The 17,926-nt window shown below is 40.8% G+C and overlaps 1 long non-coding RNA gene across 1 annotated transcript in view; it reads left to right on the top strand.

Moving 5' to 3' along the window:
* The window catches only part of LOC149917078 (uncharacterized), a 67,328-nt gene extending 65,284 nt beyond the window's left edge, over positions 1 to 2,044 (top strand). The window contains exon 3 of the long non-coding RNA XR_016468566.1: positions 1,964 to 2,044. This is a non-coding gene — a long non-coding RNA (uncharacterized LOC149917078). The remainder of the gene's footprint in view (positions 1 to 1,963) is intronic.
* Positions 2,045 to 17,926: the final 15,882 nt, after the last annotated feature.

Below are 17,926 nucleotides of genomic sequence, written 5' to 3' on the forward strand. Positions count from 1 at the left end.
TGGGGAGGTGGTGGAGTGTCCATCCCTGGAGGTTTTCCAGATATGTGTTGCACTCAGTGACATGATCTAGAGCGGTCACAGGCATGGGTAGATGGTTGGACTCAAAGATCCTATTGGTCTTCCTGACCTTAATGATTCTATGAAAGTAGGCTTCAGACATGGACTGAGGCCTTAATTGTCAAAAAAAAGTGAGTACCACGCTCTTGTGGATTAGAGTAGGGGTCAGGGCCTTCCACATTTTCTGGGGTACAAGGCCTCCTTAGGATACAGGAGCTGTGTGTATGTACTGGCTATCTGAAGAAGAAAAGGCAGCATAAAGTGAAATAGAGGCTACTGGAGATGCGAGGTGAAAGCGTAGATTCAGAGAAGAAAGTATGACGAAGGCATCTGATCTCAGCATAGAAAAAAACACAGTACTGATTAATGTGAGACAATACAGAATCTGAAATATGCAGGAACAAGATCTTGGAAGCAGATGACCTCTGCTTATAGCCACTCTGGTAGCTAGAAAACGCCCAAGAGATCTGACTGTATTTTTGCATGTTATCTTCAATCACAAGGTATCTTAGTCATAAATCTTGTTCTGTGCAGACATAAAAATTCCATCTCAGTACTCCAGCAGTTGAATTAAACATAATCTTCCCACCATTGTCTGCCAGCACCTCACTCTATATCACTTGTTCATAAAGACAAGGCTTTTATTGCAAGGAAGCCAGTAACAAGGCAGTGAGTTGTTTCACAGAGTGTAAACAAAAGTGCAAAAAAAAGTTCTCCTGACAATTTCTGAGGAAGATTGACATTGCAGTGTGATACTGTGTAGCCCCTACTATGCCTTGTAAGTTCAAAATCTTTTAAAGAAGTGTGTATGTGTTGTCAAATTGACTTAACACTGAACTTCTTGAAGCTTTGTATAGCAGAGCAGTAAAGACATTTGAGGGAAAAAGTCATGCTTTTAAGTCATGTTTTAAGACAAGTTTGTGTCCACACAGCATCTTGACTTGCATGGCAGCTAGTGATGGAAAACTTTGTGCTGAATATCAGCTTGTGAAAACTTTATTTGATTCTAAAAAGAATAAATAAAATACTTCTCTCTCTCTCTTTTTTTTCCTGGAAAAGCTTTAAAATAAGTTCTTGTTATTTGCTGAAAAAATTTTTTGCTTTTTAAAGCTTCTGAGATGGATGGGAGGAGTGACAACTTTCCTACTTTCCTTCCTCTTTGTGTGAATAGGAACAGACTGCAAGAGGTGGGAAAAAATCAAAGCAGTCATAAAAACTCGTGGCAAAATTATTGCCATTTTTAAGCATGGTTATCTTAGTTTTCAATCTTCTCTATGGGAAAAATACACAGCCAGCAGTTACAAATTTGAAGTGAAAAAAAATGCACTCAAAAATTTTGAAAAGAAAATAATTTGTTTTCCAAAGCAGCAGTTTTTTTTTTTTTCTTTTTTTTTTAATGAAAATTTAATAGAAATAAAAAGAAAAAACCAAGGTGGCCTGTCATCTTTTGCTTCTTTAAATTGCACCAAGAGCTACCAAGAAGCCTGAAATGCAGCCAGGCCTGAGCAGCAACGGCAGATGGAAAAGCAAGGCAGAGCATGAAGTCTGAGCGGCTTCCAGGGCAAGGCAAGGAAGTGCTTCTTGTGCAGTCTCCTCTCTGCTATCACTGTTGTGGCTTAACCTGGCAGCTGGCTGTGGTTTTGTGGCAGCTGGTATTGGCATATTCAGAGCTGGACAGTGGCTCTAGTTGCTGCAGACAATTGTATACTCTTACCTATGCACTGGTCCACTACATATGCTTATCAATAAATTTAATAGGGGAATTAATTCAAAGTACTATTGTTATGTGCATAAATTAATTATTCATTTTTCCCCTTCATACCTACTGAGATATTATGATGCTGGACCTCACAAAATGGAGAAAGAATATAGAAGTCCTAGTCCTAGCATCTTGCTTTCTTTACAGATCCACCACCTCTCCAGCCTTTGCTGATGTCTGACAGCAAGCTACAGGAGGGCAGCTGGAGGCCAGGAGTTCCTAGAGGTGCCAGATGTGAGTAGGCTGCTGTACTTCCTGCTCTATTCCATCTATCTCTTTTCTAGGGAGGTATAACTCCTCCAAAATTACGCAGTTTCTGAAAGTGCTGTGAGAGAACCAGTTGCTATGGTGGAAAATTGCTGTGCCCAGCATGCCTCCCCTGCTGCAGCTAGAATTTGCCTTCATGATACTGAAGATAATGGGAGCTGCAGCCCTAGAATTCTGATGGATGTGAAAAGCTCCTCACACCCCCTATCTCTACGTTGCATGTGTCTTCATCTGCCTGACTGCTCTGATTGTGCTCCATGGGTCACAGTCAAAGGGGCCAACCTGCTAAGTTTGCTCTTTCTCCACAGACTGTTGACAGTGTTGAAGTTGGCTCAGAAACTAATCCCTAGAATGAGATTTTGTGTTTGGGTGGCTGAAAATTTCTCTCTCTTTGTGGTCTAACAAAGCAGTGTAATTCTTGTTGGGCACGGTGTGCTGTCAGACACATGGGCAAGTGGAAAGAGGGTAAGATTAAGTTTGTGATACACATGGTGTGTATTCCCACCTGAATGCTATGGTGCTGGTTTACATGCCATGCTAATGTGAACTCTTTAAGTATGGATGTATTTGGACCAGGCCCCCAAGTAGTGTGCACTGCATCCCCTACCCACTGTTCTGCTATGTGCACTCTATATAGTTCTTTTTGCCCTCCAGCTCTGCTAAAATGGTCTGGTTTTGTGGCTGCAAATTATTCATTGCTCCTCCTGCAGTTTGTATTGTGTACTTAGCATAACAACAGTTTTTGGCAATGACAATCTATACAACATCCAATACCACAAAGTCCCAGATGTGGTTGCACTGCCTAAATGCTATTGCTGTAGACTGGTTAATGAATTCTTGCCAGATCCGTGTTGTACTAAATCCTGTGGATGTGAATGTGTTTCTATTATAAGGGCATTCTCCTTCTCTCTTAATTTGGTTTTCTGTTCCCCAAAGCTGATGCTGACATCAAGTACATGTATCTGGTCACAAAGAGAATGACTCCTTCCTTATGCTGAACTGTTTCTGACTTAAAAGAATGGAAAATTTTGTGACTGATCCCAGAGCACTGAGGTGTAATTGGCAGCAGTAAAAACAAAACCAAAATCCTGATAGTAGTGAATAAAGGAAGTGCTTTACAGGTGGTTGAGAATTCAGAATGTGCTTACAATTGAGCTGTTGTTCTTTTTAATTAAATAAAAATACAGGGAATGTGTTGGGGGAAGGCACTTTGATATGTTGGGTGCTCATCTAACTGTGAGGATGTGGTTTGCTCAGGTTGGACCGTTTCTTTCTCTGCACAGAGCAAGGATTGTCTGAGTATGACAAAGGTGGAACTGTGATCCTTCAGACCACAGCCTTGTTACTTTGAGCATTTATGTTCAGGAGTTTCTCTAGCTCAACAGCTTGTACTGTGCTGTAATGCAAAATAGATTATAAATTAGTCAAGGATGAGGATTCCTCAGGTTTAAGCTAATGTTGTTCCTTTGACATGCTTGATTTTGTTTCCTTGTGTGTGTGTGTTTTGTTTACTCTGAGATTTGCCATGTCTGTGAAAGCAGGTCTGGGATTTTATCAGAACCCAGAGGAGAGCTGCACTGTATAGGAATACATACCTTCACCCGTAACGCACGTAACTGGGCAAAGCTCATTTTTTCAGCTTTTGTCATTGTATACTATTTGATTCTCATCTCTGCGACAATCCAGTTCTTCCACGCAGGAGGAATGGAGGGAAATTTAGTATGATGTAGATGATACTAGTTTTTATTTAGGGGTGAAATAATGAATAGAAGTCCTGGCAGCTTGACCTCATTTGGCAGACTCCGCACTCCAGTGATGCCAATGAAAGGAGACATGGAACAAGGTAGCACCTCCAAATTCTCCTATGTCTGTGCTGAAATTCATCAGTCCAGTGAGCAATGTCCCTCACTCCTAAGGGCTCCACTGAACTGCTGCTGTGGTGAGGTCTCCACATCTTTGTACAAGCTGTGTAGCTCTGCAGGATCTCCCCTTGGCTTCGTGCTGGTCAGCCTGTGCTCTGTCTCATAGCTCTGCCTCAGGCCCTCCCTGTACTAGTTCGAATGAAGACAAGAAAGGACAGTGGAGTTGTTCCAGTACCTTCCTTCTGTCTCCAGGCATCCTTGCTTTTAAGGATTTTTAAAGCTGTACTGTTTTTCTTTTTATCCTTCTAGGAGAAGAAATGCCTCAGTGCAAATTTTCCTTTTTGCAGTTTTCCTCTCCTCTCAAGCCAGTTCCCTTCTTGGTAGGCCCACCTGACTATGTGTTTGAAACACAAGCTGTGGGATCAATAATTTATTTATTTCACCAAATTAGTTTTACCCTTTCAGTATCTAAAAGGGAGTTGTAAGAAAGAAGGGGACAGACTCTTCAGCAGAGTCTGTTGTGACAGGACAAGGGGAAATTGTTTCAAAATAAAAGGGGAGAGGTTTAAATTGGATATAAGGAAGCAGCCAGAAATGAATCAGGGAACAGCATTCTAGCAGCTCTTGACATTTCAGGATCAAATGCTGGCCACGTTGCCTGTCCTGTGGTATTCAGCTTAAGTGGATCACTTTTACCATCTGTATGACAGACATCAGAGCCTGGCTTTGGTGCCTCTTGCTGAAGACTGCTCTGATTCCATGTGAGGGTAAAAAGGGAAGAGAAGGCAGGCACTGCAATTTTGTCCCATGGTGAGCTTGAAGCCTTTTAGGCATGTTTCTACCATGACTTTTAATCTGGCCACAGCCAGCCACATCAGACGTGAGCCTATGCACTGCATATTACACACACGTGTTCCGAAGTCTTTCTAATAGCTTCTAGCAATAGAAAACACAGAGCAACGAGAGGATTATGAATGAATGAATGAATGAATTGTATAGCGGGGTTGGAGAGGGCTGTAATTGTGGCATGGGGCAGGGTTATTTGATGATATTGTGCTGGTTACTAATTGTGCAAAGCCTCAAGCGCTGATCTATGTGGATTAAATGCACACTGAAGATGTTTTCTGTACTGTGCCACTTGAAATTCTCTTTCATGATGCAGAGCGTTCAAAGCAAATCATTTTCTGTTTCCCATTTGTTAGTGAATGCATGCCATTTAGTTTGTAATTGGAACACAGCATGCTGTGTGTGTCTTTGCAAGATCATGAAAAGTGGACCATTTCCTAAATTGCACAAGTATTTGTCACCTTTGTTTTAAAATGAGAGCTATAAATTTGATGGGGCATATGAATATATATATCAATTTTCTCGCAGAAGTGAATCAGCTCTGACATGAGCTTTGTGAGCCTGCTCAGGTTACCTTCTGTACTAAATTTTGTTTGTTGCTTCTATATTTAGATTTCAGCTTTGAGTTCTTTTAAAAAGACAAAAATACGGAAAAAAAAAAAAAGACAAAAAAAAGGGCTGTGCTTCTCTACAATATTCATAAGCCAGGACATTCAATGAGCTATGCCAATTTGGCATGTTGAAGCTACTTGACAGTCCATTTCCTATTAAATATGGTGTATTTAAAAACGTTGATTTTACAGAACTATGGATCTGTTTGATTAATGTGTTTTCTAGGGAGTATTTAAATACTTCAACTGCCTGAGAAAAGTCCACTAATGCTTAATGGAGCATAACAGTGGCCTCAGCCTATCTCTGATATGGAATGTCATCTGACGGGGGAGACAGAAGGGGTTATGTTCCTAATGTTATGGGGAATAAAATGCGAAGGAATTAAAAGGACGGATTTTCTTCACACTTCTGGAAATAAAATATTTTTTCAGGTCAGCAACCACTCTGAAAACCTTGTCATCTTTGTGTCTGAAGAACATGTGCCTTCCAGAAAGTCAGAAACAAACTCCTTAATTTTTCCTTTTCTGATCCTACAATATTCCTTGAATTTGTGATTTTGTCTTTTTTGTTGATTGGTGTAGGGGCAGAGGGAGGGAAATGGGAGCAGTTTGCAAACGATGTGACTTAACATGACAGGAGTTAATCAGGGCTCATGTGCCAAGCCAGCGTTAGTCAAAGAAAGCACTGCTGCTCTTTCTGGGAGAATAAACATCTTTGTGCAGTTCAGCTGTCTTTATGTTTTGGCAGGGGAAAGAAAGGGTTCAAAGAAATGCTGTAGAATTTTTGCCTGCCTATGATTTGTAATGTACGTGGCATCTGTAGTGCAGAGGACTGCAAAATGCAATGCAGTGAAAAATTCTGTTACAGAGTTGAAGTGGGGTTATCTGAAGCACCTAATTTCACTCTTGGAGGAAGTGTTTACCGTTGCTCAAAGAAACTGAATTTAGGCCGTTGCCAAGAGCTCAGTTTTCTGAGGCTAACTCAAAAGGAGCTTTGCCATTTTGTAAAACAGAATTGAGATCAATCAGGAAATGGAAGAAAAAGGGAAATAGGGAAATACAGTAGTTAATGGGTAGTGAGTTTGGGAAGGGAAGGAGCTCAATTTTCAGTCCATTGAACTGAGTGATGCTAAATTTAGGCATGAATTGATTTGTGGAACTAAAGTGTATGTTGTCTGGAATTAATGTAAGGACAAACAGGCAAATTGATCCCAAGCTTAATTCACTTTTGTTCTCGGGAATGAGTAGGTGGTCAATGGGATCTTAATCTCTTGTGGAATTGCTGGTCTACTTAAAGCATAACTCTGTGCTCATTTCTCTGAGATCTACTGGTCTTATCTCAGTACAATTATTTATCAGTAAGCAACAAACCTAAGTGGAGGTAGGGATACAAACATGACAGACTTCAAGGCAGAATTGTGTTATGTAGAAGCTAGGTTTACATTGCATGTAAATAAAATATTGTCTGCATTGTCCCCTGACACACAAGTAACTTTTCTAAAATTCAGAGACAATTTCACTCCCATCCCTGTCTTTGCTTCTTACGAATACTCACATTTTTACAAGAGATAATCACGTAACTGGTCTCATTTTCATATAGATCACTTTCCTGCGCGTTACTCATGGTGTCATAATATAAATGTAATTAACAACCATATTAAAGAAGCTTTACAGTGGATCAGAGAAGCTTTAGAATACAGGAGAAACAGATAAAATTATGACTTGCTTCTACTTTTCCAAATACGCCTTACGCAGAGGATTTTCTGAGCCAGGTGCTTAAGGAGTGTTAAAACATATTCAGGCAGGGAATAGGTTTCCTTTCACACTCAAAGAAAGAGTCAAGAATTCTTCTGTAGTCCAATTGGATTGAAAGCAAGATTCTGTGTGTCATTTTTTTCTCTATAACACAAACCAGGTCATTCATCTCCTGACTTATCAATTAAAGAGTTGCTTTGGAGCACACGAGTCTCATTAGACCTGGAAACTCAATGCCTTGATCTATCGTAAATGGTTTAAGATTAATATGGAAGCAGCTAGCTTTCTTTTAGTACTTTGCAATTTGATTTAGCCTAGATATTATTTCCCAATGGAGAAGGGAGTTGTTTACCTTGGAAATATCATAAGTGCTGGAATATTGAGAATCGATCAATCATTGCCTTGATGCTTATACACAGACATCACTGAGATGCAGGGATAATTACAAACAGCAGTGTTCAGGTAGAGAAGTGTTCTGATTAAACCTTGTCAACTAGTGAAGGGTGAATCTGGATGTAGTAGTTACTATCAGCACATTATGAAGGAAATATGCCAGCTTTTGTTTTTGAAATGTTTTGTGTTGTTCAGAAAAATTAGAGTGCATAAAGTGATACCACCTTTGTCAACATAAAAACCATATCTGACTGCCTCAGTTGCGTGTTGCCAATGTTAATTAAAAGCTCATCCTCTGATGCCTGGAGAGTTTCTTTGAAGTGATGCAACTTAGGACAGTCTTTGGCTACAAGCTTCTTTCGTTCTCATTTGCTTATATTGACAACGGTATAAATCTATGAGGGCAAAGATTAAATTTGTTCTCCTTTTAATTGGACCACTCATGCAAAGGCTTTGGGATTAGATCTTAAATTGGCACCTTTTAAATCTCTGATACGGTTACAAACTCATTGAGCCATGTAGAGCTCTCACTTTTCTCACCACAAGAACTAGCTGGAAATGACTTTTCTCCTTTGTCAAATGTATTTTTTAACTAACAGTCTGCCCACTAAAAACAATGCAGAACAAAGCAACAAATGTAGTTTAGCTGAATATATTCAGTTGTATTTCTTTTTCTAATGAATAAAAAAAACCACAAACAAACCAAAAACAGCTGAGAAGAAAAGTATATGACACCTGGGAATAAAATCTCTTGCTATGTTTTAAAAGAAAATCTCGTGGAGGGGTAAGGACAAAGAAAGGAGCACAAGATAAATTGTTGTATGGTATGTTTAAGATATGGCTTCTCTTTGTACCTCCTCTAAGGTGAAATGGCAACTAAGTAGTAAAAATACTGCTTCCCCTCTTGATCATCCTCAGGCATCCTTGCATTATCTCTTTTCTACAAGAAGGAAAGCAGCCAGTCTAGAACAGCAGATACAGCTGCATTGCTGTAGCTGTAAGATAACTGTCCTTATGATGAAATGGTTGCACTAAAAATCTGAAGTGTAGAGGAGCAAATGCAGTGAGCATTCTCCAGGGAAATGGACTGCTTCAGTTCCTGGTGGGTTTGCCGGGCGTTTGCACACCTAGATCCAATGCAGTCTGCATGTGTGAATGCGTTGTCCTTGGGGATTGCTTCAGTTTCCCTGTGTGAAGAAGGGATGCCAAGGGGCTGGAGGTAGGTGTCTGTGGAAGGGAAGTATGCGACAGGGAAAGTTTACATTTCTACAGCATTGCATCAAAGCTGGTAGGTTGTATAAAGGCTGGATTGTTGCATTACTTGCTAGGCATTTGAGTCTCGAGACTTGGGCTGGAGCTTCTATATAGTTGTAGAAACAAATACACTTTTATGTGCATTTGTGCCAGGTAAAAATGTTTCCAAGACTATGAGGTGGATTCTGCGAGTGTGCCTCGAGACACAATGAATCCACTGGGTTTTGGTGGAGGAAGTATGAATGCTTCTCTCTATCTGATAGAGACTTTTGCCCAGAGTTCTGGGCAAAGCATTGCTGATGTCAGGGTATGAAGCAGAGTAAGATGTATGATTATTCCCACACAGGAAGATGTTTCTGACCAGGAGTCCATCGCACTCAGGACTTCTGTGGGGCAGATTTTCTGCTCAACAGCATTTTGTGCATTTAAGTGATGGCTAAATGTTCAAAAAATACCTGCTTGTACAAGCCTGCTGCTGATGTAAATTATGATGAAGGTATAAAACAAAATCACGCTCTATTGCTTGTCACAGACCTTTTACTTGGCTTTGTTGCTGCAACAAGTGGTACTGATTTCCATTAATACTTGGTTCTATGCTCACACCAGAAGGAAGATGACATAGATAGAATACTATTCAGACTGCTGAGATACTCAGTTGCCTTGACTGTCATTGATTTAAGCAGTGGTAATCACATCTTTGAAAAAGATCCTCAGCACCTTCCAGGATGGGGAGCCTTTTAATAATAAGCATACCATAAAGATTCAGGCTTTAAATTGCATCTATTGGGAGATATTGAAAATAAACTGCTAATGATACTTCCTCTGAACACATCCTTGTAATTGGTTGTTATGCAAAATGATATTAATGTTAGCCCTGCAAGCATCTATGTCCTTCAGTCTCAGCAAGGAGAGATCAATGAACTAGGCAAGATGAAAAGGGTTGCAGAATACATGGAAAGCCAAATTTCATGTCTAAGGACTTCTCTTTGAGGCTGCAGACTTGGAAAAGAGACTATGTAAAACTTCCCGTGGAGATGAAGTGGAGTCCCTGTCAGAAATAAGTTTTAGACCTCTCCTCCAGGGCATAGAGTGAAATGAGTGAAAAGTGCTAGATCATTCAGAGAACCTTACCATACCTGTGTCAGAAGGCAGAGCAGCATCAACAGTCGTGAGCTTTTTAGTTAATTTTGCAATGAATACTTTCTCATTTGCCCAACTGAGCTGTTCTAACATCCTTTATATATCCTTTACATCCTTTAAATCAGAAAATCAATGTATGACCTGCATTTGCCTTCTAGAGTGATACCATTTGCAAAATCCTCTGGGATCTGCTGGAACCAGGGGATAAGAATGTCACACTTGTATTTTGTTGGCTCCTCTGTGACAGGGTATATTCAGAGCAGTTGGGGTTGCTGACTCACACTTTCATTCTGGAGGTATTCATTCAGTAATGAATGAGGCAGAGGAGCAGCGCTGAGAAAACTGCGTGCTCTGATACCCTGCTGGGTCTGCTCAGAAGGTAATGGAGAATGTTTGTTCTCTCTAGGGGGAACAGATTTAAATGCAGGGAAAAAAGAAGAAAAAAAAACCCACCCTGAAAAAAACCCAAGCTCTTTTAGATAAAAAATGTGCATGTAGGAACAAGGAAGATGAAGAAATGAAAAATCAAATGAAGCCAGGCTTTTTTTCCTCAAATGAAAACTGGGCTCACATTTCAAACAGAAAAAAGCCTGTAAGGTAATTCACAAGCTTGGGAGCTTCTATATGAGTTTGACTGGAAAGAGGACAACAAGCTGCAGCATCCCAACACTGCTTTGCAAGAGGACTGCTAATAATCACACTCTACATTAATCATGAGCAGTAGAAATTAGGAAAAGAAGGAAGAAGTTAAAGATCAGAAACCTTCTTTACATCTAACTATGTCCTCTTCGACATACACTTTCTGCTGGGATTTCCTAATGCATACAAATCTGTTCTTGCAGCTGCTATGGACTGATTTTGCCCTGGTGCTCATATTTTGAGGACTGTGGGGTCTCACAGTAAAAGTGCTGTGAAGAAATACAGTGAAGAATCACATCCTCTGAAAGCCCTTCTGTAGAACTTAGACCAAACTAACTTTCTCACCAAAATGTTACTGACAATTCTGATGTGAAAGAAAAGAAATGAGAATGACAGTTTACACAGTCAGTGCCTAATCAATTCTTTATAGAAATAACCTGCTCTAATGCAATGATGTGCCTTTTTTTGACCATGGTCTGGCAAATGAGCAAACAATCTAAGTGTCTGCTTACAGTTTCTTGTCTGCAAGGATATTTGGTCAAAAGCTATATTTAATTGTATGGCAAATGGCCTCAAGGGCTTCCTAGATCATCCTAGATCATGTATGTATGATGTGGGAACAAGTGACAAAAGAGGGAGATGTCTCTGCCCTTAGATTCTCCCCATAGTGAGTTTGCCTTGGATGTATCTTGGATTCTTAAGTTATGCTTCATTTTTAATGAAGAATGTAAACTTGGGCTAAAGTAAAAGGTTCAAGTATAGCTGTGGAGGGCAGTGGGTAAAAGCCAAAATAAGGGGAGCAAAATCTATCGTTAAAAGGAAGCAAAAGGATCAATTGACATTATCTTCAAGAGATTTGACTAGATGTGCATACAAACAGAAAATAAATAAATAAATAAATAAACAGAATGAAGGAAGCCTTGCTCCCTTTCCCCCATGAGATGTCTGCACTCATGGACATCCAGTTTGGGCAGAATGGGAGAGGCCAATGAGGAGAAAATCCCACATTTTCCTTTGTCAGATCTGGCTTGAGGAGGAAGCAGAGGACCAGCAGCAAAGTCAAAAGGCAGAAGACAGTTCAGCCACGGTCAGTATTAAGAGCAATGTTACATGACAGGTGTGTGCAGCCTCATTTGGGACTGCCAAATCTGATGAGCAGAGATTTCATCCTCCATTCATTCAACATGCTACAGACTTTCTGTTGCTGGTGTGGAGGGGAGCACATGTCATAGAATCATAAAATCATAGAATGGGCTGGGTTGAAAGGAACCACAATGATCATTGAGTTTCCTAGAAAGGGAGATCTCTACTATAGAAGGTGTGAAAATCTGAATCCAAGACCTACAGGAACTCTGAACTGAGATGTTAAATCACTCTGGTTGCTGCAGGGAGAGATGTAACCTCAATGTGAATGGGGGTGTGTGAGCTCCCTCCTGTGTCTACTTGTGTGATAAAGGTGGATCTCAGTGAGAGACCTCAGCAGAGAAGACTCTTTAGTTGCCAGTTTAAGGTACTTCTGAGTTTCCTGTATTGGCACTGCAGTGTAGGAGAAAGTCTAGTGAGAGGAGTAAGAAATACTCTGTTCTTCTGGGCTGGAGGAAGTTAACTGTGGCATAAAATGCTATTATGGTATTAATGAGAAATTCACTTGTCCAAAGTCCAATGTCAGGCTGAACCTGCTATTTATAAAATTTGCATAGCAATTCACTAAAACTAATGTGCTTGATTTAATCAAAAACTTCAGTTTAAAAATTCATTAAAGAAAATTTTAAAGACCTAAAGAAAAGCTTCATCTGTGAAAGTCTTTGTGATTTTTGTCTCTTCCTTCTGATTTTCACATTTTCACAGAGACCAGAAGCCTCCGTATTTCAGATTTTCAGATGAGTGGTGCTTGAAGATCATATTTTAACCCTATTTTGTCTCTGTTTTCTTAGATTTCTGATAAAGACTGGAATGAATTACTGCCAGATAATTTCTTCTTCTGTTTTACTTCCATTGTTTCCTTTGCCACGCTATCAAGCTTCCAGGGAGAGGAAATGTTTAAAAGATGAAATGTGAGGAAATGAAAGACATCTCCCCTCATTGGTTGAAAAAAGAATAAAGCTTCTGAAATCTTTAGTTTCTTTGCATTAGAAATGAAGAAAGAGGAGAAGAACCTTTCATTTACCCAAATAATAGAACTGAAGTGGCCAAGTAATGTGTGGCCAAATGAAGGGCTAGTGCCAGAAAGCTCCTCTATTTCTCACGGTACCTTGAGTGATATATGAACTGTTCCTTTCCAACAAACCTTGCTTTAAAGTCTCAGTTATTTCTTGCTTTGAAATGATTTTTTTAAAAAGTCAGCAAAAAGCTGTGAATGGAAAATGTGTTCCATCTTGGTATAAGGTGGGATCCAGATGCTCTCATCCTCTTTTCACCCAGTTCTGATTCATTACTGTTCTATTGCCAGCCAGGTAGCAGATTAATGGCGCGGGTCAGAAAGTATCACCATCTATCCAATAATTGGGCTGAGATAAATCCCTCAGATGTCAGTCTAATGTTTCTTTACTAGGAACACCCTTCTGAAAAGGAGCAATAGTTGAAGCACTTCAATATCATGAATATTGTGAAGAGTAGGACTGTGAATGCTTTCTGAGGAACATGTAATTGTATGAAGGAGTAGGAGGGATGGGATGGCCAAAACACTCTTCAGAGCTTCAAAATGGTGAGGTAATTTCAGCTTCAATTTACAGATGGAGAATGGAAAGAGGTGTTAAATGACTTCTTGTAGGTTCTGGAGGGGAAATCAGTGCTGGTTTGACCACTGGAACTCTCACCTCTATCTCTGTTTGGACTACAGTCAACTCCTCACAGATTAATAATCATAATAGTGCCTCTAAGCTTTTATCAGACCATCTCATCTGACCTGTGGATGTGAAGATGAAAGGCCCTGCTTGCTGTGGTTAATTCCCCAGGCCATCTTCTTTACTTTACCTTTCCTGTCTGAATGCATTATTTTCCTGTCCTGGCTGCCTACTTTTGGCATATGTCTCCTGCTGTCTCGTAACACTGATACTGGCTTACATCTCACTCTGTGCAGAGGACTGCAGTCACTCTGAACAGCAGCTGCCTGTTTAGAGATGCTTACGAGTTTCCTTTAGTATTTCCTCTCCTCCCTTGGCAACTCCTCTCAGTATGATTTATGAATAGCAAGCATAGCTGAGGGTGATGCGAAGTATCAACACCTCTGAATTCCAGTGATAGGAGCCAGGGTAATTAATAATAACAAACCAAGAGTTTGTTTTGCAGGGAGGTCACGTAGCTGAGAAGTGCTATTCTGTATTCTTTGGGAATAGGGGAAGTCAGTCCTTGCCCTTCCCTGTGCTGTTAACTCTGCATGTCATTTTCCTTAGATAATTAAGTAATTCCAGCCTTTCAAGGAGAGAGCCTCCCTCCTTTTTCCCTGTTAGCTTGCAGATGTAGTACATGTATCTTGCGGCAAATCAATGCTAACTACATTACCATGCATTATTGCAGTAATGGAGTAGAGTAAGCCCAAGGAAAAATGTTCAACCCTTGCCGATTGCATTACAAGCATGAGGATCTTTTATGTAGCAGGCTTATTAATTGCACTTTCATTTGTGTCTCTGAATTTTAACCCTTTTGAGGTTGCTCTTCAGCTGTAGCCTACAACTGAAATCACCGAGGTGATTCAGATTCAGAAATGGAAGCATAATAAGAGTGGTCTCTGGGAGGCTGCCCTGGAACCAGTGTGTCTGCAGCATACTTGAGGAATAGATTTAAACCACCAGCAAAAGAAGTTGCTTAGAGATCCACAAAGTAAACTTATCCCGTGTCTGGAGCAATAAAAGTTGTGGTCAGGTGCTCATTTGAGGGAAGGGGGGAAAGGTTTTTACTTCTCTGCCTGAGCATCCTTTGGCCTGCTGCATGGTTTTGTCTTGCACAGAATGCAGGTCCTTCCTCCTCCCTGATTTGCCCAAGCAGCATTTTAGTTTTGCGAAGATCATCTTCTTTAGAGTTTCTCACTCATCCTCTGTCTGAAAGCAGTGAACTAGTGAGTTATCTGCAAGAGGCATAATTGAGAGTAGAGATTGTTTCACTGCTGCATTTGAAGGCCTTTTCCTGGACCTGGTAGGAACTCTTGGCAATACTAGAATTTAAATGATTAATTTAGCAATTGGCATTTGCTTCATGGAAGCGGATGCAGTAGTGATCCTCAGCATTTGCCTGCCTGGTGTTGAGCATGCATCATACAGTGTGTGGGTTACAATCACACAGTGTTTAGCGCCAACACTATTTTTGGTAATTTCCTGTGATTGTGTGAAACTTCAGTGAGTCCTCATGGAGTGTAAATTATGGAGCCAAGACATTCTAGCAAAGGCTGTAAAATCTGCCACTTGGTTCTGTCCTTCCTGGCTTGCAGGCACTAGAAGCATGCACTCACCTCAGGCTTGCCCTTTCAGTATATTTCAACCTCCTCTTTCCATGATATTTCGTTAAACCTGGCTCCTTTTAGGAGTAAGTGTGAGATCTGGTGTCGCTAAATCAGTGCACTGGAGATCTGCGGCACTGCCAGGTCTTGGTAGGAAACATCTGCCTAGCCTACTGCCAGCTGCTTGTTGCTGTAGATCTATGTTGCTTTCCCCTTATATTAAGACTTTCTTTTCCTTTTCTTATTTATACACCCTTCCATTCATATTGATTAGTATAAAGTCTTTTGTCGGTGATGTAGTTCAATTTTTCTCTTTTTTGGGGTTGTTCTTAAGAGGAAGGGAAAAATAGCCATAGGTAAAAATCTTAAAAGGTATTTTTTGCTGTGGGAGAAAAAACAGCACCACGCTGTGGCAGGTTGAACATCCTCCTGTGAAGTCCCACCATCAAAGCTGAGGACCCTGCCAGACTTGTTTCTCTCTAGGTAGCAAAGAAAATTGTGCCGTTGCGCGCGCGCACACACACACAAAACTCTCTGGATTTAACTTGAGAAGAAGAAGCAGAAACAACTCCTTTCCTTTTTAGGTCTATCTCAAACTTTCTATGGGAGAGAAAGAGGGAAAGAGGAAATAAGATGGAAAAAGTACCTGGGGTGAGAGCAAAGTCTTAGTTGCAGAGTTTCTGTGTCACTAGCAGACCAGCTCCATTCTTCCAGTATGAGCTCTACAGGATGGGAAAAGGCAGCTGTGTCATTTTTTTCTTATTTCTTATTTCAGTAGTACTATTTTCCAAAACATCTCCTTGTGCAGCGTTTGATTGGCTGGAGTCTATCTTGGAAAGTTTCCATCCAGGTGGATTTATGGGTTCTTTCTATTTCTTTTCATAGTAGCCTGTGGGGACCTGAATGTGGCTGATGTTTGGTGTCCCTACTTGTTTGAGGCACCCCAAAAAAGAGAAAAGTTGAACTACATCACTAAACCCTGCCGAAAGACAGCTGGCATCCTTCCTTGACTGAACTTTCCCATCTGAGCAGTGTTGGTACTTGCCACAGGTGCCATGGCATGGTGGAAATAATAGAGTGATCCTGTTGTGAAACCTTTAAACTGAATGTTCTGCTTGTGCTCTATTAGATCAGGCCTGGTTTTCACAGCTGTAAATGTCTTTTCTTGGGGCTTTTTCCCTGAACAAGGTGAGGAAGTAAATCAGCTGGGACTGCAGAAGACAGCCTTATCTATTTGCCCTGGGAGCCAGCACTGTGCTGCATGCACATGCTTAGAGAGTACATGATCATCTCCAGTTAGTGATGCATTCCTTAGCTGAGGTTTGTGTTGTGTGAATTTTGTATCTTTGTGGAGACTTGATGGGCTGATTACCCCTTAATGGGTGTAAGGGTTGTCACTGTTGTATTCTTTGGATCATAACAGTTATCTTAATTATAAGACAGTCATTGGACTCCTCTAAAATGGAACTCCGCTCTAGCAACAGAACTTAGAGCACAATGCAGGGTGGGGAGGGAAATCTTGAGTCTAGAGCACAGTTTGTCTTACATTGGCCAGTTTCACATCTCTCTCTCTCCCTCTGACCGACTCTTATCCTACTGTTTTAGCTGTGATTCACACGTTGCGCTTTGCTTTGGTTTGAGTGTGGTTGATTCTGGTTTCTTCTTTCAAAGATTTATTTGTGCTAAACACCCTCTTCAAAGAGCCTCCTGCACCTGCAGTCACAACAGCCACAGTTCCTGCTGTGAGTGTCTTGAGGATAAGACCTGAACCTTTCCAGGTCCCACTATTCTCTAGAGAAAGAGCAGAACAGAGAGAAGGTTTCAAGTTCACTAAGATTCTTTTTGCATAGCAAAGCAGCATTTGTGATGTGCTTCTTGGAGGCAAAACCACCCCTAAACAATCACGGATGCAAAGCTTCATTAACAACCAGAAATGAGAAGCTGACGAGAGGTGCACAAAGCTGCTAATAGAAGAGAGGATTGCTCTTCTGCATGGAACCTGTAAATGAGAGGCACACCTTGGGAGAGGAAGGGAGATTAGAGTCATTTATGCTTTCTGAATCAATGACCAGGTCAATATTAGTTACATTCCCTGTTTTTAATCAGATTTTCTCCAGAGGGGATATCTTACTTCTCACAGCATGTTCATGGATATTATAACATCCTAAGCTACAATTATGCCTCTCTTCTTTATACATGGCACAGTTGGACCCAGCTTTTCAGAGTAGCTCTTTGAATTCAGGAGACAAAGAGAGAATGCAAGTTGGAATGTCCTGGCCTAATACCTTCTAAGTAATACTGAGGAGCATGCTTTCAAAAACCTGGCAAATGCTTCTGAAAATGTAGGATCTTACTGTCGTTTGGAGTAATTTGAAATCTGAGAGATAGGAACTTGTATTTCTGAGTGGGGTTTCCAAGACAGGAATGTATGTGACCTGCAGTATGCAGTGCATTCAGCACAGTGAAATTATGTAGTATACAACTGATCTTTATGCGTACTGCAAATCTGTGCACTTTTCCTGTTTTGATCAGCTTTTTGACTATTGATGATGCTGAAAATTATCAGCAGAATGGGATTTTCTTGTCTTGGCTTTAGGGCCAACACCAGAACCCAACATTGAGTAGGAACATGACCCAAAATCTGCAGAACCTCCCTGGAGTCCAGAACAACTCTGCCTTTCTCTGTGGGTTGCTGAGTACTTCGTCTGTGCTCTGCAGGTTGAGCAGCTTTTGAGCTATGCTGGCAGTGGGTGAAGACAGTGGAACTGTCTAAGCATTCTTGAAGGAGCACTTCTGTCTTACATATATGTGGTGTCCTAAAGGCTCCCCACTTTAGTCCTGCTGTACTTTGGAAGTAAACTGTCTGCTGCACACCCTGGTGGGCTGAAAAATCTGTCCCTTATTGAGGGTA

The sequence above is a fragment of the Phasianus colchicus genome, chromosome 8, assembly GCF_987193195.1.
Source record: "Phasianus colchicus chromosome 8, bPhaCol1.hap1.1, whole genome shotgun sequence".
NCBI lineage: Eukaryota > Metazoa > Chordata > Aves > Galliformes > Phasianidae > Phasianus > Phasianus colchicus.